This window comes from Hippocampus comes, unplaced genomic scaffold (assembly GCF_001891065.2).
Source record: "Hippocampus comes isolate QL1 unplaced genomic scaffold, H_comes_QL1_v1.1 scaffold526, whole genome shotgun sequence".
Classification (NCBI taxonomy): Eukaryota; Metazoa; Chordata; class Actinopteri; order Syngnathiformes; family Syngnathidae; genus Hippocampus; species Hippocampus comes.
This window is the reverse complement of record NW_017806233.1, coordinates 466,092-490,792: the sequence shown is the minus strand read 5'-3', so window position 1 is coordinate 490,792 and position 24,701 is coordinate 466,092. Positions and strand designations below refer to the sequence as shown.

The 24,701-nt window shown below is 44.6% G+C and overlaps 1 protein-coding gene across 1 annotated transcript in view; it reads right to left on the bottom strand.

The window, feature by feature from the left end:
• runx2b (RUNX family transcription factor 2b) overlaps positions 1 to 24,383 on the bottom strand; it is a 94,696-nt gene extending 70,313 nt beyond the window's left edge. Inside the window, exons 1-3 of the mRNA XM_019856516.1 lie at positions 24,125 to 24,383; positions 21,401 to 21,488; positions 21,205 to 21,248 (exon numbers count right to left, since the gene is read on the bottom strand). The gene's annotated coding sequence lies outside the window, so the exon portion shown is untranslated. The remainder of the gene's footprint in view (positions 1 to 21,204; positions 21,249 to 21,400; positions 21,489 to 24,124) is intronic.
• Between the last annotated feature and the right edge of the window lie 318 nt (positions 24,384 to 24,701).

Below are 24,701 nucleotides of genomic sequence, written 5' to 3'. Positions count from 1 at the left end.
GGGGCGCTACGGGTAGGGGAGAGGAGGGTGGGTGACATCTCCCGTGCGTTTGCGGTGGGCTCACAGCTCCACACGGGCTGCATGCGAAGCCGCTAATTAAAAGCAAGCGATCCGTAACTGTCTGGCTCACCAGGCCGTACTCATCCATGTGGCCCCCATCGGCTGGTCTAGCCCACCATCGACCCACTGCAGACTGTTGGCGTCTGCATGGGAGTGATTTCAAGACCAAAAAAAAACAAAAAAAAAAAAAAAGTATCGTTCCCTGAGGCTACACTGGCAGTATTACAGCACATTTATTAGATTACATTAAAATTTTCTAATGTTTCAATGTTCTGTTCTGGGTTTTCCAAACCTTTTATGTTTTTGTTTTTGTTTTTTTTTTTTAATCTTAGCATGACCTAAATATTCACCATTTTGCTACGGTTAAGTCATATTGATACAATATTAGCGTGACGATAAATCTGATGTAAAACGCTAGCCGTACAGGTTTACGACGAGGAAATTTTTTTTTGCCGATTCCAGTTGAAGTTTTGGGTAAAGTTGACACTCACAACCAAAATTAGAAAACTTATTACAAACCAAAATGTCCAGGAAAGGCATTTGATTTTGTTCGAAAGTAAGCTAGCTTATGGGGCCATGGAAATTAGCATCGATGCTACGGTAGTTATAACTTTCACACTGTTGAACACATACGGAGCAACAACACATACAAAATAGAGTATGAAACAATACACTCAGGCATAATTAATTAAACAAGTGTAGTTTGCTTAATTCAAAACACAAACAAAAAATATCAAGTACTATGATTTCCAAAGATTTTTAAGGATCCACAAACAGCACTAAAAAGAGAAAAATGAACACCAAATAACGGCTGCGGGTTTACTGAAGTATGAAGCTTTATCTAACGTGTCCTCCAATTCTTTCGGACAATAGAAATGACACGGAAAAAAAAAAACGCTTCTTCGTTGCATTTTCCAGCAGTCATGGTGTCACATCGCTGCCTCTCAAAGGTCAGTCCGGGTACTACACCGAGTCACGTCCTATCACACGACACCGATGGTTTTCGGGGGGCAAGATTTTTCGGCAGACATATTGGTTTAGTACAACCTCAAGTGCAACGTACAGTAAGAACAATAAGCTCAAAAACAGGACATTTTCCTGACGTGATCTGAGAATCGTCAGTCCAAGGGTCATCGAAAGATCATCCACGATGCCGTAATTACATGACTTTCACCCGGCGCTTTCTCCTTTTTTTCCCCCCAGCCTCTTGTCGAGTCAACGCCAGGCCAAAGAGGATGGGCAATTTTGTGCATTCATGCGGGTTTTCCGAGACCCCTCATCAAACTCCCAAACAAATACTCTCATGATGTAATGCGCTGGAGAAACGTGGGCAAACAACACCGCTCGGCGAGCGCTGCGCCAGGGGCAATTACCAACAGTTTACGGCCGGGGCAAAGGCTTTAAATATTTACCGACCTTAGGAAAACAGTCAGGGGATTATCCTGCGTTGTCAAAGACGCTCATACTTTCCATATTTTCCATAAAGTCCTGCTCCGGGGATCAGAGATTCAAATCTCTTTGTAAAGAGCCTCAACATGGACTCGGGGTCTTCCCGTCGGAAGACGCAATTAGTGCCGCGAGGTAAAGATCCTAGACATGTGAAGCGTCTTTCAAATAAATAAAATGCGGCTGTTGCTGTTGGATTGCCGGCCCTGTTTCAATTAAAGCAGAGGCGGCGGTGGTCTGTGTCTCTCGCGAAAGGCTCCGCGCTTCCACGGCTACATTTTAATTGCTGAGAGAGGGGAAAACGCACTTTTCTTCATCATCTTGACCTCCCACGACGCTTCACTCAATCCAAATCTTTTTTTTTTTTTTTAGACTTCCCATACCTTCGATGTGATTGTTTCTCTTTAACAATGAAATCAGGATGGTTGGCATCCCCGCATTGGTGCCGGCACGACCCAGCCGTGGGCGCTTATGTTTCGACAATTTTCCATTGCTGCAGAATGATTTGTGATCTGTCGTTGACAACACCATCGCCTTTAATTCAGTGGGTAATATTATCTTGAGAGCTTGCTCAAAATCAAAAACACCTCAGTCGGAAAACAAAACAAACAAAAAAAACCCTTTGACCACCCCAGATATTCGTCATTCGATTAAGTGGCTGGCGTGCGTTCGGTCTTACATAAGCAATTGCATTACGCCTCTAAGATTTCAAACTCAGAATCCATCCAGCGTGTCGGCTATCAAAAAGCACAAAGCGCTGACACCCAGATGAACATTTTGTGTCAGCATAAACTCTGGGAAAAAGCGCGTACGCTCGCTTTCTAACGCGTTTTATCCTAAGGCATCGCCATCAATCGTTCCCAGTTGGAGTTCCTAATTTCCTTCTCACTTCTGCGCTGCGGCGCGTGAAAGCTTTAAAGTCGCATCCTTCCCGGATGAGATCATACCTTGAGCTATTTTCCAGAATACCTTATTGTCTCCGTCTTGTTATTTGCGCTCAACAGCGGTCATTAAACAGCGCGGGCCTGCGACAATAGCGAGAGCTTCCGCCTTTTAGCCTTCCCGCTCTGGCAGATGGTTCCAGTTTACGCGTTGCCACCCGCCGCTAATATGAAAGCCGCTTTGAATTTATCTCACGTCTCAAAAAGGAGGACGACAGCACCACAGACAGGCAGTTTGCAAACTGGAGAAAGGATTCTTCTCAGGCGTATTTATTTGTCTGTAATGAAAGAAGCGGAGGGAAGGAGTGTGACTAAAACGCGGTACCATCGTGGACCCCTCCGAGCCACTTTGAGAACCGTCAACGTCCAGTCGCTCAGCACTCCGTGACTGGCGCTGATGGGGCAACACCGATTGTGGACTACAAGCTAATGGACAGGAGCAACAGGAGCTAATGACTTTAATGGATCTTTTTACAGCAAAATCATGGACGCTAACATCTGCCAGATGTTCCGAGAGCCCACCGCAAAGTCCAAGGAGAAAGCGAAGCACGCTACCAAAAAGCTGCTAAAAGCTAAATGGAACGATGTAACAGAAGAAAAACACCGCAGCGCAAATACATCTACTCGATTATGGCTACACCCAAAACGCATTATTTGATCATGTTACGACAGGCACGGTGACTCAGCGTTTAGATTTTTAGGCTGGATTTACATTGCAGGTGCGAGTGTCCAATTGTGACCTCATGTCTAGGTCCATTTTTTTTTTTTTTACTATTTTCATGTAAATTCAAGGACATATATCCAATATGATGAACACGTAAAACAACTTTGCATATGCATGTTTTCGGAATGTGGGGAGGAAACCAGAGTACCCGGAGAAAACCCACACAAGCACGGGGAGAACATGAAAACGACCCATAGAAAGGCCAGAGCTGGACTCGAACCCTGCACCTCTGCACTGTGAGGCGGACGTGGTAACCCCCACCCCCCACCCCCCACACACACACATAAATCTGAATTGAGTCGAATCACGACCTTAATGGCCTTGACCTCGTCCTCGGCTTTCAGATAATAGTCCCACACAATCCAAATACACTCTTGAGAGTCCCCCCCCCCCTCACCCCTTGGCAATCATGGATCACAGCAATGGAGTTCAAAAACATCCGGGCTGGTTAGTAATGAGGTGGTTCAGCATCATCGCCACCACCACCACCACCCTAAAGAACATCTGCACATCTTGTCTTGACCCAAAGGCGCAGGAATACATCAACATAGCTGTGGTCATCTTGTTTTCTTAAGTTCTATGTTAGGCCTCTGCAGTTGTGCCCTATCATGTTCCCCCGGAGTGGCCCACGCACTTAGAGAAACATAAACTCATTTTGTTGACCTCAAGTGGTGTGCTTACACTTCATCGGTTGGCAGGTCAAGCGGCGAGGGTGGGTTGTAGAGAGGGGAGGTGGGGGGGCGTGGCTTGGTAAAAGGCGGCGCGAACAAAAGACGGGGGGTTATGGCGTTGGAACAGCCGTCCCGGGGTCCGAGAATAGACATCGAGGGCTGAGTCAGCCTCGTAGAAACGAGCCGCAGCGGCAGGAAGCGAGGCAGAAATTGCGAGGTGGCCAGATACGCAGCGAAGGAGGAGGAAGAAAGAGAGACAGAAAATAAGCACCAAAAAAAAAAAAAAAAAAAAAAAAAAAAAAAACCACACTTCCCGTTAAGTCGGGCATTGTAAAAGAAAGTTCCCTGCTGTGACTCTGTCGGCCGGTCACCATTTGACTCCGCTGTTGACCTCGTAAGTGTAAGAAACACAGGAGGCGGCTTAATCAGCCCCGTTTACTGGAAATTGAGTGAAATGGTGACATATGATGCATGCGAGGCTCATACCAATGTTTGCTGTTGTGGGGGTGGGGGGCAACACCCCAAATTCCAAATCATTTGCAGCTCGACAACGGTCGGAACTAGAGGTTAAAAAAAAAAACAAACAAAAAAAAAAAAAAACGATTTGACTTGGAAAATCCGTTTTGATTGAAAAGATGTGAGTCCATAAAATCAAGAAAAGCATCGAATTGTCCTTTTTTTTGGGGGGGGGGGTTAATTGGATGTCAGCCAGCGGCCATATCTCCTCCTCCGTGATAAATAACGACACAAAATACTGCAATCGATATTTTTGCCCACTTCGACCCATTCGAACAAAATTCAACGGGTTGTTTCCGTTCTCTCCTATCTTGCCACCGAGTTTTTGTGACCATCAGTCTGGTTTAGCGTTTTGCGTCGCGTCACCTCACACCGTCGACCGGCGCACGCACGAACGCACGCAGGCGGCGCACGTTTGGTCTCCATTTGGAAGCCATCTCCTGTTGCCGCGCACCAAACGCGCGCGCCATGGAAGCTCAAAGCTCTCGGCCACATCAAGAGAAACCATCCGTCCTTGCGGCCACAAAGCTCCTCTACCTCACCGATCCCCCCACCTCCACCCTCCCTCGCCCCCTTCTCAGGGCGTAATAACAGAGCCATCAAATGGCCGTATTTATAATCTCCGACCGGGCCAATTTTAAAGTGGTCAGCTCCAGAGGTAAAGGAATTTTGGGGAGCAATTTGTGGTTTTCATTCTTAAAGAGGCACCATCCCAGTGGCAAATGAAATAAAGTCAGTTTCCTTTTTTTTCACCCCCCCCCCCTCCGATTTGTCAATACCAAAGCTGGCTTCAGTTAGCCCGTTGGCTCTTTTCTGATATCACTCCGGTATGATTTATTTAAATTGGGCCAGGCAAAGATTACATTATTATAATTCTGCTCCATGTTTGCGCGGCGCCAAAATTGGGGCATTTATAAATTTCCCAGGCGGATTGATTTAATAGCACACTGGTGCAACGATGATCATATGAAAGCAATTATTAGTCATCTCGAACGCGGGGTAGCTCGTCTTCACTTGAAGATACAAAAAGCTCTTGGAAGGCAACAAACAAACTTAAGCGCTGGGAGAGAAGAACAGGCAGACATAACGGGATGCTTCATCTGCCGATTAGCGTGGCGGCTAAAGAAATTTGGCGTCCCGCCCCCGCAACCCCCGCCCCCGCCGGTTTCCAGCCTCCTGTCAGTCGGCCATCGCCTGACACTATGCTCACGACATCCTGCTTTCGCTATACGTTGCGATCGGATGACTCTCAGGGGTGCTTTGCGTATGATGAATGTGGTAGCGTGTGAGGAGTGAGTCTTTTTTTTTCTTTTTTTTTGGTGTCAGTCTCGGCCTCGACTCGGCAGCGATGTGTGCGCCGTTTGTAGTTATCGCGCCATGTCGACAGGAACGCTGCGTGAGGATAACAGTCGTTTTAGAGCAGTTGTTCCAAGGCAAACACGGTCTACAGGTGCCACATTCAAAGTATTTATCGATAAAATTGTTTCGACTTCCACTGCGGTTATCTCGACGTGCGAATATCCTTTTTACACTTGTATCCTCACGTAAGAAATATACATCACGTCTATCCGTGTGAGCGGATGCATAACGGCGCTAAAATATTCTGACATCTGGAGTATCCTGACTGCACCCCAAAAGCCAAAGCAGCTGCATTTGACCTGAAGGCCAATCATTCAATTATGTATTTGTTTTCCTTCTCTTTCTTTCTACTGTAAATGGAAGGGGAGGGGGAGGGGGGGCTGCCGAATGTCTATTGATGTTGCCGCCAAGGACCGATTTTGTGCGATATGCCGTTTTTAACCGGTGCCCCCTTCCATCTCGGCGGTTGTGCTCGCGCATGCCGCCCTGCTAATCAACCATCCTGATATGCAAACGAGGCTCTCTCGCACACGTGCGGTCGCTGAGCTGAATACATCACAGGACAGCTGTCAAGACGGAGATGGGAGGGTTTCGGCTCGAGGGTAGTACACAATTTGGCCTAACAGAGGGGGCTGAAGAGCCGTTGGCCCGAGTCCAACGCCGTCTGGGTAGGAAGGAAACCGGGCTTTATACACTCCTCAACAACTTCCTGTTAGACATCTGCGAATCACAAAAGGATCAGCGAGTGTGTGTTTTTGGAAGCCGACCGTCGTCTGTGTATATATGTGCGTGTGTGTGCAGACGCGCGTGTGTGTGTTTGAACCAGAAGAGCCGAGGATGTTATCAACATTGCAGCGATGAGTGATGAATGGCGTCCCACAGGGTCCCGGCGAGAGCCTCCCCTGAACATGTGCACAGTGCATGACAAGAATGGGGGGGCCATCACAGAGTCAATTGCACTCAACACGGCCAAAGATATGACGCCCGTTTACACCTTGCAAATAGCTACAAATATTTTGTTAAATTCGACCAAGTCATCAAATCCATTGCTGTGCCTTCTTTATCAAGTCAGAGCAAACCACAGGACAACGAGGCACCCCGTTATTTATTTTTAACTCCCGTTTCTCCATGCCATTTATGTTACGACACCATCAAAACCTCTCGCGGTTGGCACTCCGAAGTCCCTCCTACATCGCTTCTCCGATTGGATGCGGCATCAATATCGTTATAGCGGCGCCATGCCCGAATTTAACGTTTTTTACCACGCACACCTTACGCGGCACAGAGGTTTGTCACTACGCTGCAAATAAGCAATGTCATTGTCATTTTCTTTTCCGACAAACCCTGTGATTTTAATTTTCTTTATAGAGAAAGTAGAGGATGTCAACGTAGGCGATGAGTGACGAAGGGTGTCCCACAAGGCCATATGGAAAGTCCCCTGCTGATGTACATAGCGCAACCTCCCACTAAAGACGTTTGTATAAAACTCCCAGTTTTTCAAGCAACTTGGCTGAGTTTCAGGCGGGGCGACCGCCGGCGACCAAGCCTGTCCGTCATCCTGCCAGGGCGGCGGCGGGCTTCCTAATTAACGTGGTGATTGGCCGCAGCATATCAGAATGAACACAGAGCGCCCTGTTTTTCGGCCTTGTTGTTTTTGGTCCGTGTTAAGGATATGCCGGAATATTTATAGGTAAAGGTCGTTATTAAAATGCATGAGAAGAAATTTTAAAAACAAATAAATGGGAGGGTGTTCAAACGGATCCCGGAATGTTTGGAGAGGGGAATTTTGTGTTTGATGTGTTTTCACAGCGCCGCCGTCGAATTCATCACTTGAACTTTTGTTGCCGTCAGCGCGCCGGCACGTTTAAATCGCGCGGGACATTTTGACTCCAGAGATTTTTCACGAGCGGTCGGACCAGGCTGACTCGAAAGAGTTAAGCCTCTTTTCCAAGGAGAAGTACGGCGTTCACTTTCTCCCACAGAGTGATGACATAGATGTCTTTTTCCACCGCTGACTGCTTGAAGCTCAGAAGCTCGTTTTTTCCTCCCAGCGCAAAGGGGAACTGTATCACTATGACAGCCAGGTACAAGAAGTTAATGCCTCTCCATTAGTAACTCGCAGTCGCCTAATGCCACCTCCCTTGACGTCATAAATCTCATCCTCCGAGCGTTGCTCAGATCCAAATCGAGCTGATTTATGGTTACAACTTCTCACAGACTTTTCATCCTTTATCCTGCCTTATTGGCTCGACTTTCCTGGGCTTTGCTGACTTTTTACGCTCCGCTCACCGGGTGCCTGGACTCTGAATTAGCGCCAACGCTAGCCAAGCAACACAACTGCTCGGCACAGGAATATGATCTCCTTCTAAGGGAGTGTAAAGTGCATATGGCCTTCCTTTATGGCAATGGTGTCTAACTCCAGGCCTGGGGGCCAGATCCGGCCCACCGACTCACTTCATGCAACCTGCAAATTGCTGAATAATGGACAAGATGTCCATCAGTTTGTCGAAACCAAAAAAAAACAAAAAAACGATACTGTCATACAAATGCATGTTGAAGTTAATGACTATGATTAAAATAATATAATGTAACATAGGTACAATGAACACCCGCATATTTACGCACATGTAGCCACTGATTTCATCCAATCACGCATCCCTTTTCGAGAACGTAGCAAAGCTTTGGGGCGCGGATTTTCACTTCAATCTTATTGAAGTGGGATGTTTCGAGTTACTCAAAATAATTGTTGCCGCCTTAATAGCTAGTCTAAAGCTAAAAATGGAAACAATCCAATATCCAGATTACCCATATGAAAATCTCGGGTTATTATGAGATTTATTGACAACTCACGTGACTCCCAAATTTTGAAGGCATATTTTTTGAGATAACCTTCCAGGATTTCATTTTTTTTATTTTTTATTTTTAATGGCGATGCTCAATTTTACACAGTGTCGCACTAAACAAGTTTTGCAAGGAATTGTGATGATTTAAAAAAAAAAAAAAAAAAGATTGAACGAAGAGCTCATCACTATACGATGAAACAAAAATAAAGCAGCAGAGCATTGCTCTGGTCTGGCTCGAGATTTGCCGACGTAATGCGTCGTGTCACATTGGATGATTTGAACTCCCAAGTTTGGTTTGACTTGCGCAGTTTTGTTGTTGTTGTTCTTCCAGCAAATTTGGATTGACCACCAAGTTTTTACAAGGACAAGTGATGTTTTTGGCATCGACAACCGAACAAAACAACGGAACGTCGAGACTTGGCCCGTCACCCCCATGGTGCATTTTGATCAGATCGACCCCGACCTCGCCTGAGGAAGTGAGCATGCAGATTTACTGCGGTGGACTGCAATCCAATGCTTTTGATGGCGCTCTAACTGCCCGAGCACTTGATGCACTTTCCAGATTACTTTGAGCGGCTCGCTGGAACGCGCCGCTCCGGATTTAGGAGTTTGTCATCCCTTAAGGAGCAGTGGTCGCTGAAAGCGCGAACCCGCCGCCGCCAACGACACCCATTAAAGACGACATCGCGCTGCCGGTCGTTTTCACACGTAACCTCGGGTGAATTGCGTGTTTTGTTTTCTCTCGCCGCTTTCTTGTTGCGCCCTGAAGTGCGATCCGATTGGTCAGCGCAATTCAAAACCCTCAAGGCGGTCTCGAGGTGTCTTTGCCCGAATGGAAACTTTTATTTGGATGTGTTTGCATTCAAAAGAGAGGCGCCTTTGTTTTGTTTCCATGTCTCTCCAGCTCCGCTAGACACTGACAAGATTTTTTATTTTGATTTTTTTTAACCATTGCCTGACTTTTGGTGCGCTTTGGAACTGCGGTGGGAGGCTCAATGACCTTGGTCAAGCCAGGTCAGAAAGTCATTCCACATATCTAACTCCTTTTCACAAAAATGCTGATGACCCTCAATCGTGTTTGGTGTTTATGAAATGCACAAGTTGACTCATTTCAAGAACGCAGCACCGTGAGATTTGACACCTAAATGTTTACAAAAACATGTCAGCTTGTACAGTAGGTTGCACATTTATACATTCATGCCAGGTTAATCGTATTCTGTGTTCACGACGAAGCGATTTGACATTTGGTCCGTCGTTAAACATAACGTGACGACTGAGAAAATATGCAGCAAAGAACTATTTCTCGATACAATATAAGGACCATTGATCACTGGAGGAAAAATAAATCCCCTAAATCTTTCGGAATCCATTTAGGATTTTTTTTTTATTATTTAATCATGAAACTGATTTACAGTCAAATATATTCAACGAGATTAAACTGTGAAATTGCAATATTCTTACTCTGCAACTCTATAGCCTATCAATCAAGACGAAATGTAAAAATATGGCACTACCCGTGTCTCACTTTTCCTACATGGAAGGGAAAAAAAAACCAAAAACATCACAGCAAAGCAAATGTCCCAAACTTACCCTCATTGCAAAAAGCGAACAGGAAAGACGGCTGGATTTAAACGTTGCAGGTAAAGCCAAGCTGCTACCGAGTTGATATATGAGCGATCGTATGGTTTCGATTTCGACGCATAAAAACAACGCGCTTTAAAATGCGTCAGTGGCAGCCGAGTGTTGAAAAGCCATTATACATTTCTCAGCGGTATATGCCGCTGCCTCCTCTCCATGATAGATGTTGCTCGTTGTGTGTCCAACAATAATCGACAACACTCGCACATCGGCCGTTGATTTTGAAGAGAGAACTGAGAGGCAGAGGTATAAACCAGATTTATACCGACTATTGTGTTCATACGTTCTCCTTGGAGTGCACGTCTCAATTTGCGTCCCCCCTCCTTTGATATTTGGTGACCTATTTGTGGGTCCCAGTGGGGAAACACGATCATGGATCACATCAATCCGTGTTGGAGTTTCTTAATTGAATGTCCAAATAAAATTAAGTGACTGTATACTGTAATTCCTTTAAACGCTGGTCTGGCCATGCCTCAAATAATAACGCTACGAGCTTGGTTGACGTCCATGTCAATTTGTATTTTAGCCGTGTTGAAGACTGTAAATCGCCTTTGATGATCCGTGACGTCTCCAAAAACATACGTGTAGTTAGTGGGCGTAAAGGATTCGTGTGAAATGTTTTCCAAAAACAGATCTGGTTTATTCAAGACTTACCGTATTTTCCGCACTATAAGGGGCACCTGAAAGCACTCAATTTTCTCAAAAGCCGACAGTTGCGCCTTATAATCCGTTGCGCCTTACATATGGATAAATATTCTGATTTATTTCAAATCCTCTGTAAAGCGCTTTCTTACAGCTGCAGTGGTTGCGAAAACATGAGCTAAATAAAGCTGTATTGTATTGTATTCCTTTTAGCGTAGCCCCATCTAGTGGCTGCATAACGCAACCGCAGCCACTATTGTAGCTTCTATTCTATGCGCCTTATAATGCGGCGCGTCCTACATATGAAACCAGTACGTATTGGAATAGGTCACTCATTCAAGGTGCACCTTATACCCCGAAGCGCCTTATCGTGCGGAAAATACGGTAATTGTCTTCAGTGAAAATGCATACTTGAGGTCGACCAAGACCTTAAATTGTCTTGCAAATATTCATAACCTACACTCGAGGACACTGCAGTAGGCCTACAGGCGGATATATATCATGGCAAAAGATGAATACGGATCGGGAAATATGCGAGGAAATGCTCTTTCATTGTGGAGCGTTGGACAGAAAATGGCTGACTGATCCTCTCAGCTGAATAGAGCCGAGCCAAGAGTGACACATCGTACATCTGCTGCCTCATATTATTGGTTGATTTTGGCACGCCGGTGTGGAGTTTTTTGATATGACAATCACGGAGCATAAAAAGCAGACTTGAGACGTGATGTTATCGTATCCTCCGACTCCACTGTTGACACTCTCAGCGCCGTCTACGCCGCGGCGTCGCGAACGGGAGACACAGTGGAAAGTTAAAAAACAACCTCTGTCCCGTTTGCATTACAGCGCCACGCCTGTCCTTGGGGGCACTGGTCTTACTCGCGCTTATCGTAATATTGCACAATCCCACTAGAAACAGGAACTGGATCATACGTTATTATCGGGAAATCGGGAGAATATTTGCCTTATGGTATCACTGAAAGGTATCAAAATTCTCATACGGGTCAGGATTTGGATTTCACTGAGTTGAATTGGGCAACCGTTTAGTAGGTCCGTTATGCCGTCCACACTCCCAGAGGGTGGTCAGCAGGAAAAAAAAAAAGTTTGCGCTCGCACTGGACTGTCAGTTTAGGGTTCAAACTTAACCGCAAATGACCGATTTAGACGAGCCTATTATCAGATGAGGGAATCTCGATGACTAACGACTCATTCTAAAGACAGCCTGGGCCCTTTAATACTTAAAACAGAAGTGTGCGTGTGCGTGTGCGTGTGTGTGTGTGTGTGTGTGTGCGCGTTAGCATCTGTTCATCTGACAACTACTGGACATCATATGTTGACCTACGGGCTGCGAGTTCATTCCAGCAGAAAAAAAAATGCACACACGCTGCGGTTACTCTTCATTCAGACTCTGACCAGCATCAACAAGCGCCCCCCCCCCCATCATGCTCGCCACCCACCACGGGGGCTATTCACACCCTCAGTTACATGCAGCCAAGCCAAGAGCCTAGTAATACAAAGTTGGCGGGCGGGGTGAGATATCGCTTGGTTTATCAGATACAAAACATCCCAAGTGTGGCCCTTCCCGAGAAACGGGGCTCGGCTGAGAGCTGAAGCGTAAACACGCGCGCAAATCGAGATGAGGTGGTGGAGATGGTGGCGACACTACAGCCATTGTGCTATTGGGAGGGGGGGATGTTTGCCCAATTAAACTAAAAAAAAATTGTACCCCTACTCAAATGTAAAAATCCAGATGATCGTGTTAATTAAAGCTGCACCAACGTTTTCACAACGAATCTATGAAATGATCAGCAAACGTTCATTCGACATCATGCTCTCCCGACAATAGATGGAGTTGTAAGATATTGTCCAACAAAAAGCCATTTGATGTCTTTTTTTTTTTTTTTTTTTAAATGCAAACAAATAGATTTGAGATGAATGCTTTTTGCTGGACAACCACCGAATATCCCATATAAATATAAAAATCAAGCATAAATCATGATTCGGACAGATTTATTTTTCCTTTTTTATTCATTCATTCATTTTTTTAAGGGCCAAAACACAAAAAAAGATTTTTTTTTTTTTTGGGAATCTCAAACAGTATTTGTGTGGACACGAGGCCTTGTGTCATTGTACAAATGCTTTAATATGACTTTTATTGCATCAAATGAGATCCGTCAATTCAGACCGTACCGTATTTGGACATGTTGAATGTTTGATTTATTACTCAAGCTTTGTTGATCTGGGCTGCTGATTGGGGGGGAAAAAAAAAAGAGCGGTGTCACGGCTAAGCTAACAGAGCAACGGTGACTAGGGGCTATAAAGCGGGAACATGGCTCCTTCCCAGACCCCACTTTGAGCCCTTTTAACGCCTCGGCCTTCTTTTCTTGGGTCGGTAAAAATTGCAAAATCAAGGAAAAGTTGGGGGGGGGAGATAGCGAGAGCAGAAGGGAAGCTCGAGTCAGACTTCTTCGGAGGAGCTGCCAGCCTCACATAAACACGGAGAACCTGTGGAAAGTTTCACTGCCCTCAGGAGGATCCCTTTCTCCCCGCGCTCGTTTTATGTACGTCTATCTGGCCCGCGACGTTCTTGTCCTGTTTTAGGAATTTTTAAAAAATAATAAAAATAAAAATAATTGCTCGGCGGAGACAGCGTGCGCCGCGGCAGCCCTAAAAAGTCATCGATGTGCCCGTCACAGAGGCAAAGTTCCATTTCGCGCTCGCTTAAGCCAAACGGTTTACCGTCCACTCCTGCTCTAGTGCTGATATGACGACAATCGCACTAGAGCTGCAGAAAGTCGTCCTGAAGCATCTTTAAATGTCCAGCAGTGTGACAGAGATGCAAAATTGGCAAGAAAAACTTTTGCCTGCTATTTTGACATCTGAATACAAACAGTGAAGCAACACAAGTCGACAGACAATCTGACAATACTTACGGGCGATTATGTGAAACAAAAGCATTTTACTGAACTTTGTGAAGGACTCACAACGCAATTAACTGCATTTAAAAACAGTGCAATGGTGTGACAAATAGATTGTTACATTTCTCTCACCTGTTGAATCAAACTATTTGTATATTTTAATTTGTACTCGCATTTTGGATGTCAGGGTTTTTGGTGCTCGTAAACGTATGCAATGTTCAAGATGCATCACTTAATTGGCAAAAAAAAAGTAGATACAGAACCGTAAATGGACAGGTCAGCTCTAACTGGAAAGGCTTTTATACAGTCAGTGCAAATCCAGCCTTTGATGTCAGACCAATGGAAATGGGAGAAGGAGCCAGAAAAGTCATCAATGGGCACTCAGGCCTCACGCAAGTCTACTGGAGCTCCTGCATCATCTCTAACAAGGGCAACATCGCCATCTGCAGGACATCACCGAAACAACTCCTTCCGAACTGATTCAGGAGTTCAAGTGGGAAGTTCATCTCCTCAAGGTGAAGCTCCGACCGATGGATTCCTCCAGCAATTTCGACATTGTTGCCAGCTGCTTTGCGAGCCAGAGCCACCCTCGAAGCTGCCTTACTTCGAACCCCTGCCTGACTGCCTGATCTCACAGGAAGTAGCCAAGCGATCGAGTTACCGAGCAGAAAATTTGAGGTTTCCAAAAAAAAAAAAGAGAGAGAGAGAAATGGGGCTGGGGGCAGTTTCCTAGCTGTTGTGGGGCAATTATAAATGTATTCCTTATCAAAAGTAACTGTTATCTCCAGGCCCTGTACACATTAAGGTTAAGAACTAAACTCCCTCAAGGGATGACATCTCAAAAAGAACCAAAGACCCGGAAGGCTGATTTGTCTGAGATGGACAGACAAAATACAAGATGGAGGCGTGTCTCTCCCAAAAACCGACGGTCTCTGCTTAATTTGCACACACGCGTCTTTCCAGGTTTAAAACGTTTCCATTTTATACAGTCAGTGCAAATCCAGCCTTTGATGTCAGACCAATGGAAATGGGAGAAGGAGCCAGAAAAGTCATCAATGGGCACTCAGGCCTCACGCAAGTCTACTGGAGCTCCTGCATCATCTCTAACAAGGGCAACATCGCCATCTGCAGGACATCACCGAAACAACTCCTTCCGAACTGATTCAGGAGTTCAAGTGGGAAGTTCATCTCCTCAAGGTGAAGCTCCGACCGATGGATTCCTCCAGCAATTTCGACATTGTTGCCAGCTGCTTTGCGAGCCAGAGCCACCCTCGAAGCTGCCTTACTTCGAACCCCTGCCTGACTGCCTGATCTCACAGGAAGTAGCCAAGCGATCGAGTTACCGAGCAGAAAATTTGAGGTTTCCAAAAAAAAAAAAGAGAGAGAGAGAAATGGGGCTGGGGGCAGTTTCCTAGCTGTTGTGGGGCAATTATAAATGTATTCCTTATCAAAAGTAACTGTTATCTCCAGGCCCTGTACACATTAAGGTTAAGAACTAAACTCCCTCAAGGGATGACATCTCAAAAAGAACCAAAGACCCGGAAGGCTGATTTGTCTGAGATGGACAGACAAAATACAAGATGGAGGCGTGTCTCTCCCAAAAACCGACGGTCTCTGCTTAATTTGCACACACGCGTCTTTCCAGGTTTAAAACGTTTCCATACAGCAGACATTATCGTTCGTTACGTGACGCTCGCTTCACGTTAGCTTCCCGTGACGATTACCAGAAATGTTCTCCCACTGGCTTCCTCAATTTTTTTTTTTTTTCATCAATATGTGCGAAACTCTGTTATTATTTTGTTGCTTTTTCTTCCACTTCAGTGGATAGTGGGGCGGCATAAACTTTACCGAGTACAGCACTGCTACTGTATCTCTTGGCAGCGTTTCGCTAGGTTAGCTCTTATGGCGAATGGGGGTTGAAGAGACAAACTAAAAACTATTTTTTGCACAAAAAGATCAAAAGGATTTTTGCTCCACTAGAAATCATGCAACGCTCAATTCCGCATTTAAAAAAAAAAAAAGGGAATGAGCATAATAGCTTCCTTCTATGTTTGTCCAATATGGCGCTGGAGCAGTGTTTGTATTATTTAAGAGGATCCAGACGCACCAGCCAAATGTGACTCCGATTCCCGACCAAACGAAACAGCCCTTAAATGTACTGAAGGCGCAAGCTGGTGCCATGCCCGGCGCTGAAATCACGGACTGTGTACTGCAGTATTTCACGGCAATAATACCGCAATTACACGCCGAGGGGGAGAATGTGCATTACGGAACGCGCCTCAGGAAACGGCCTAAGCTCCTCTAACCACTAGAAAAGAAACACACTTGGGCCGCCGAAACACCATTACGGAGTCTGTTGCTATAAAGGGGTAAAGCCTCATTTGTTAGCATCGCATATCTAAATAGCATCTGAAAACTGCGGCTTGTGCTGATTATGCGGGAGCTGCCGGAACGGATTTTTTTTTTTTTTTTTTTTTTAAACCCAATTGAGCACTTTTGGCCTCGAAGATAAAAAAAAAAAAATGTGTCCATTCGGATGGATTTACACTTACATGGGTCAAGTGACCCAATTATGAATCCGAGCAGAATTGGATGTTTGGTTTCAACGTTGACAGAAAGTACGGAGTCGCTCTTTCTACACAATATTGGAACAATGAAATTTCACTGGCAAGACACCAGTGCGAGTTGATCTGTTTTAGTCATCAGGTCTCATGGCAACAGACGAAATTTTGACAGAGACGTCAGAAGGGTTTCAAACATGTAAAATGATATAAGATCTCATTCGGAACGCCAGACTGATGATGCTCGCCAAGGTTGTGCTAGTTCGGATCTTTTTGCGAACGCAGGGCAATGGGATAAGGCACCTGGCTTCTGTTCCAGACTGACTTCGCGAGTCCACCTTCTCCAGAGAGAGTCCTCGGCCCCCCTTTCACACTGCATGTCAAGGTCAGCTTTTCCAACACGTGTGAAAGGTACCGCTTGGGAATCGGGGGTTGAAGGCGACTCCCGAATTTGCTGGTTTCCGAGTTGGATATCGAAAATGAATATTCTTTTGCATTCCTTCATGATCATTTTCATCAAGAAGGTTTCACACCGACCCTTTTCGTGCTGTCACTGGTTGTTTTTCCGACTTTACGTTGACCGGTGAATTTGGTGGTATTGTAGCGGAACAGCAGAAAACTAGGACCAACGTGTGAATTTTTGCACCCACTACTAAAATTTCCCATCATTCTGTTGCAAGTAATGGTCATTTATGAAAAAAATTTGTGAACCTGAATATTGTCGGAAAAGATTCAACCAAAACCGTCAAAGTTTTTTTTTTGGTCTACTTGACAGACAAGGGATTGAATTTTTCATTTTTACATTGCTCATTTTTGGACTCGCGGGAAGCATGACGGGAAGTTGAACACCCAAAACGGGAAGTTTAACACCCTGTTGGGTGTTAAGCTTCCCGTCATGCTCACTTTTCCAAGGAAGGCACATGCAAAGAAATCACGTTCCATTGTTAGAGCTGTGACTCACCGATTTTCCGAAAACCGCGTGAAAGGGGGTTTTGCTGAATCAATGCTAGCTCACATAACATCACCTTGTCAGGACCTTTGGGGGCACTCACTCGCAGTTGCGGCGGCAGACATTTCTGTAACTACGGCGATGCTAGCTGACCCCAGCTTCGGGCCCGCCAGAAGTGCACAGTGCAAAGCCGTCATCGGGCCAAGCCAAACATTTTAACTTTCATCAACCAAAACAAAACGCTTTCGCCTTTCCTTTCCCTCATTTCGCCCAGTTCCAAAATATTTTTTCACCCGAAATCAAGCATCGTGACGACATCCAATGGTTTTTGTGTGTGTGTGTGTGGGGGGGGGGGGGGGGGGTTCTCGCCGTTTTGTGCTGCTCTTGCAAAAATTCTGCAAAAAAAAAAATCCACTCCCATAAGTCGCCTCGTCTTTCTGCTCGTGTGCTGATTATTTTACTTTTTGCCTTTTCTTTCCTCCTAAATGTGTTATTCATCCTGTTCAGCAAGTCTTCGGGCACACTTCAGAGCCCAAAATAAAATAAACAACCCCTCCCCACCTCCCCCTCGCCGCTGCTCTTGACTGCATCTACCTGGAACAATAAACCGCTGTGTTTCTGAGCTTGTTTATACTCATCTCTAGACATTGGCGGAGAAGAAGCACAACAGGAAGTGGACGGTGCATGCGTACGGAAACGCGACGCGCCACCGCCGAGCGTCGCGGTGTTGATGAACGCAAGCAGACCATGATGCTGGACTCCGTGTCTGGTACCGAGGAGGGGAGGTTTACCTTGGAAGGGCACCAACCATCTGCATGCTATAAGTACTCGATCGGCAAGGTGACATTGAACGAATCAGACAAAAAAAATAAAAATAAAAATTTAAAGTAAGTTATACATGTCTAGTCTAGTCTAGTACCGGTGCTTTCTAGCCTAGTATCGGCGCTTTCTGCTCATCATTTACATGTCCATATCGTGCAGTTTAAGATCCTTGAGTCGTGTATTTTGCCTTGACTTATAACCCTGCTGACTATTCTTGTTGCTGTTCTGTCAAATAAAATAGCACCGCTAGATTTATGTCCAGCTAATTTGTACATTGCCGCTCTCCTTCTGCTCACTCGCCAATGAGGTACGGATGAACGTTTTTGATTCTTCCGTATTGTTGTGTGGGACCTTAGGCTTATTCTATTGATTCTGTTTTAGCATGATAGTGACCTTTACGGCAAAACGACATCACATAGCGTCAAAGCGCAGCTCGGGCTTTGGCGTCTGTGGCTGTTTCCGATTTTGGCCAATTAGGTTTGGTTGGCTTGAAGGGTCGAGGCCCACACACGAGCACATGATGGTTTCGTCAGCTTTTACATCTTCACCAATAATATTCCCAGAGACGCACGAACGTCCCCCCTCCCCGCCGACTCACCCCCCACCACCACGATCATCAAGCTTCTGAGCTTGATTGCTTTTCCAGAAGGATGTGGTAGTCGCTGGCGAAGCAGCTGCTTTAAATAAAGTGACAATTTTTAATGGGCTTTCAAACCTCAGCGTCATCGCGTGCTGCCAACTCCTTTGCGATGACATGCATCCGATCTGCACGTTTTCTTAATCAAAGCGGACGCACAAGAAGCCGGTGAGAGGGAAAGCTCTATATATAGTAGCTTCGTACATGCAACCTATCCGGATAGCACCGGCGCTGGATGAGCTTTTATTAGCGGGGGACAGCTGAAGCGGACAGACGAGAGAAGGCGATATTAACAGTTCAACGCAATTACAGTCCTATTTGCTCCATTTCTCAATGGGGGGAGCCGCCAATTTGGCAGCAATTTTTGCAGGTCGGTGGCTGCTAAGTTATCATAATGAGCGCCTTCATGTTTTCACACAGTGCCCAATGCTCCGTTGCGGTTTTATCCCCTGACAGTTTCAACACCCCCCCGCCCCCACCATCACCACCACCAAAATCATCCAGCAGGAAAACTGTCATCCCAACACTTTTTGTAATCATTTACATGAGCTGCTTTTATGCTGCCAGCGGAGACAGCGGTAAGTGGAGCCGTAGGCAGCAAGCACAAATTTGACAATCCCGCATGCATTCGATGACAACAATCGCATGAAGGATTTTGGTGCTTTTCAGATGTTTTTTTCTCTCATACTTTGTAAATCTGACAAAATAGTTTGAAAATTGTGTTTTGGCCTTTCTTTTTTTTAGGTAATAAAGGGGTGCTTTGAGATAAGAGTTTAATCGTTTGTATTGTGATAACGTAATCAAACTGAACGGAAAGGAATAAACAGTTTGTGCATCATTATTAAATCATTGTGACTTGTTCTGGAGTGTCTGGTTTGGCCATTGAGCAGTAGTATAATACAGTCATGCAGACAAAAACTAAAACAAACAAAAAAACATTTTTTGCAGAGGGTAATTGAATGTCATATTGTCTCTCTACATGAGCTGCTGCACCGTTGGTGCACCACGACATGGTGGCTTCATGTTAACCAATCCACCCATTTAGAGTTAGCATTAAACTAGCAGACTTAAAGGCAAAGTTATGAGATTGTTTTAAATACACAACGTGTTGTGATCTTTGTTTTATGTTTAGTTTGACAGGACACGAACTGGTGGCATTAAAGAGCTTTATCGGCTAAACTGCGGCTTGTTGTGAAGTAAGGTGTGTTGCGTTCACTGCCACCGCACAGCACTTGCATCTAAAGTTTTTGTTCACACCCCAAAATGAGATTATAATATATATATATATATATATATATATATATATATATATATATCATAAAAATTACCAAAAAATGTCTTAATGTTAACTAGCATCTCATGAAACTCAAAAAAGTGAGGTCAATTGTATCTTAAAGCACCATATATATATATATTTTTTTTTTTATTTCCACAATTGTATTGCTGTCTCCTTGTTATCACAAACTTTTCAGAGCGTTCATTAAAATTCAACCGTCCCATCCAGTCTGCTGTCCAATTAATGCGCCACTCTGTGCCGTCTATTCTCCATCACTTTAACCTCACATCTCATCAAATCCATAAAGGTCAAGTCTTAACAATGTGACGCGAGTCATTTTGATATAGAGCATGAGCGCGTGACAGGCAGTGACAAGGACAGACACTTTAAACATAGCCATCATCGGCCAAATTATCACGGCACGCGCGCATGGGGACGAGTGTGTCGAGGGATAACACAAACAGGCCTTTTGTGCTCTGCGGCATTGAAATGCATGCGGAAAAGACAAAAAGGAAAAAGAGGCCTAAAAGTTGTTTTTTGACCTCACACATGGAAAATAAATACACCCCGCCTCTCCTGGGGAGGAACGAGTGTGATTATTTATGTGAAAAATAAATACTGAAACCTTATCTGGGCGAATGGTCGCAGAATGCTGACTCCAATACATTTCACCTCCAGGGAGGTTCACGTGTCTTGAAACGGGCTTTTTTTGCAGAAAGATTTTAGAAAAAAAAAAAGTTTAAGTTTTAATTACGTTACCTCTTTAACCACAAAAGAATCAAAAACTTACACGACTGGTTTAATATTAAATCAGAAGTGGATATTTTCCCGGAGAAATCAATAATGACGCAACTGGTTTGACGGCAAGTAAAGAACAAGAGATGAGCAACATTGCCCCCTAACGGTGACATTCTGACAAGCACCGTTTGACCTACCAATTTTATATCATTTTGGTTATTTCATTCATTTTGCCACAAGAAATGCACCTCTTTTAAATGTAAATAAAAAGTCAAATACGTTGACTTACCTTGTGAGTGAAATGTGCTGTGCCTTTTGCCTAAATATGGATTTAAATGCACTCTGCAATTTCCCACATTGACAAGAATGCCTAATTCACAAAATTGCATTGAACCACACACAGTATTTTTTTTTTCACCAGCATGACTCATAGACGTCTGAATAAACAATATAAAGCAAGACTCACGGGTACTTCTGTCAAGCCACTTGAAACGCACGCCATTGTTCAACCTGCCGAGAGACACAAACACGGCGTCCTTGTAAGACAATACTGTACTCGTTTAAAAGTTGTGCGGATATTGGCTGAGAAACACAAACACGGCGTCCTTGCAAGACAATACTCTTTTAAAAGTTGTGCGGATGCTGCAATAAATTTCTTTTACCTTTTCTCTGTGCAGTCAGGTACACTTGATTGGCAGCCATGTTGTGGCGGTGACTCGGTTGCATGCAGCCAAATGCATTCGGGCTTTGCTTTAACACAAGAAGAGGCCCAAAAATCACAATCGGGCTGCCACTCGATAAAAGTATAAACATGTGTGATAATTTCCACACTCTTCACTTGATTTGGAATCTTAATACTGTCAAATTAAAATTCTGAGTCTGCAGTTAAAGCGCATCTTGAGCGTTTCATTTTAAATCCATTGTGGTGTTGGACAGAGCTGGAAGCGCCCAATTTTAAAAAATATATATATTTTTTAAATATTGGATGAAAATGTTTTGTATTGTAAAGAAAAAAAAAGTGTATTTTGCAAGAAGGCTTTTTTTCAGCCCCGTTGCTCCCGTTATCGATTACAAGTTATTACATCGATTAAGCGTCTCACAGAGTATCCACTTATGCACCACTTCGGGTCATGAATCTTTCATTTCGCTGCAGAATGCTCGAGAAACTCCTTCAGAACACCAATCACTGACTTTGAGCAGTAATATAAACATCCGGTGCATCCCTTATTTACATTGCAGCCAGAGCGGCAACCGTGTGTTCAACATAGCAACTCGTGTCCACTTGAGCCGAGTTGAATCAAATTTTTCCACTTTCAAGCGAAGCGGCCCTTGAATCGTTGCTACTCGCACTTCTGCCGCTCTTCCCATGCGCCGCTAATGCCCATCACATCCACTTTGGTGTCCCTCGGCGGTTATGCAGACACAGGCATGTTTTTGCACAAAATGTGTTCATCACCAGTCAAGTCTTGCTCATGCTTAAGTGGTTACCTGCAAACCATCCAAGATGCATCACGAGGTGGCTACGTAACAGTGCTTGTCTTCAGGCATGACATAAGTAAAAGACGTGAGGGTATAATAGGCATGTTTTTTTTTTCTTTTTGGCGAGAAGCACAAGGCAGCAATTACAAAGAGGCATTTGATTTGCCTGACTTTAAGAAGAACACTCAACCAAACTGTTCCATTCATTAACTATGATGGGGCTTTTAAATGTAATAGCATGTCAGTAGGCCATACACAATACCAAGAAAATGCCCCCCCCCTTTCTTTCTAGCGCTAATCTTTTGCTTCAGGTCACAGATGAATGTCTTTGATTTCAAACGGGGTGACATCCTACTGGCAAGATTCTACCTGTCATGTCCGTCGTGTGTTTGTTTTGTTCCAGTCTCAGCTGGAGTGAAGGGCATTTCCCTCCAGCAGGACCACCTGCTACTTGTTCCCAAGCATTTCAGGAGTGCCAAGTTGGCTACTCTCTGTCGGCTTATAGAGGGCTCCGTCCTTTTAGCAATTACCCACAATGCACTACCGGCGGCCATATTGGAGGGCTGTTATAAACAAGCCATACACAAGTGGATGGCTTGTTTATACACGAGTGTATGGCTTGTTTATAACAGCCCTCCAATCCAATATGGTCGCCGGTAGTGCATTGTGGGTAATTGCTAAAAGGACGGAGCCCTCTATTGACCTTGTTCGCAGTAGTGTCATTTTCTAGACCTTCTTGCTCATGTTCCCGGTCAGTCTTGTCCGTTTAGATTCTGGTTTTGCAAGTATTTTTGTTATCCAATTTTTTTGCTGATTTTTGGATACGCTTATTTGGACGCGTGTTTGTGTATTTTCTGGTTTTGCTGTTTCTTAGCCTTTTGCAAGGGCTTTCTGTTCATGTTTCGGTTTCCTGGCTTTTGTCACCGGCGATATCTGTTCGGACTTTGTCGGACCTTCGTCCACGAACTGTGTCACCGTCAGTAAAGGTTGCATCGGAGACAAGACAGAACACGTTTAACGGGATGCTTGGACAGAGGGCGTGAAGTGCATCACTCATTACTCTCGAATGTAAAAGTAGCCCCTAAAAATGACTAAATTTGACTAATTGAAATGGCTCGTCAAACACCAAGCTCTAATGAGTTTGAAAACGTAGCGCCCACAGCCCGTTTAAAGTTTCAAAAAGAAACGTGGTCGGGATGTCAGGATGTCAGTATTGTCATCAGTTGAAAGGCGGTATTAAAAGGTCGACATCCTTGGAAAAGGTTGTCACAGCATCAAAAGAGCTTTAGGATACGATTGTGGCGGATGTCATATCAGCTTTTGTTACGTTCCGACCCCATTACATTTAATACCTCCATTGGAAAGGGGAGAGAAATGCTGGTTTCCATGGTGACAGTAACAGGGGTTGGGGAAAGGAAAAAAAAAAAACACCAGTCTCATGTCTGCCCACAAGTGATGCTAAAACCCGAAAAGGTGGGGAGACATGGCCCTATGAAGATGATTCACTTGACTGCCCGCCGACGGCCTGGCGACAGCTGACCGTCCAGGAATTACACCTGGCCCGTAACGCAGATGTCAAAAAGTTTTACGGCTCCCAGTGTTGTCTTTTCCGTGGAAACCGGTTGCCGACCCTTGGACTCGACTCAAGTGTGTACAACATTCCGGCTGGAGCGAATCCTTTCAACTACAAAAAAAAATATATCTATAAATACCTGAACTGAGGAATGAATTTGCTTGGCTCGATAATGGTTCAACACAACTCACCTAGTCTACAACCAAAACAAACTATTCAGTACCATCATATAGCGTTCTCACTCACGATAAAAGTGGCTTATAAACTTATCCACCACAATCTGAAACAATGTGTGCACGGTTCTTTTACATTTCTCAGACTGAATCCAACTCACCACGCGCTGCAGGAGGAGGAAGAGCAGATAATCATCTGGCGGTGATTGTTGACAAATTGCTGCAAGTGTGAATTGGCCTGCCCTGATTACGCTCCCCCTCGATGAGAGTGACGCGTTAACATTCGTGATTGACCCAAGAATCGCTTTTGTTACTTAGTCAGGTCCAAAAAACTCCAAAACGTCATTGCAATACATCTTTTTTCAATTTCTGTAAGGTAGTCGAAGAGCTATCACTTGAATTTCAGCAAAACTATTGATGGACTGAGCTGTTGATGGACTGTCATGTTTTTTTTTTTCAAATGACTTGGCGGAGACTCGTGCCCGGGGACCGTCAACAAATGTCAACCGCCACAAGAAAACGAACCCTTAAAAAACAATCACTTCATCATTATCCATTGTCGCGTTTCTTCAATAATTACACACATAGATCTCCAGCTGGTTGCAGTACAAAGACATGTTTAGAGAAGAGTTTGTATGGATACAATTTATTTAATTTTATTTTCCAAAATGAGGGTTGTACTGCAACCAGCTGGAGAACTTCTGCTTGTTGTTATTGAAAAAACACGACAGTGACTTT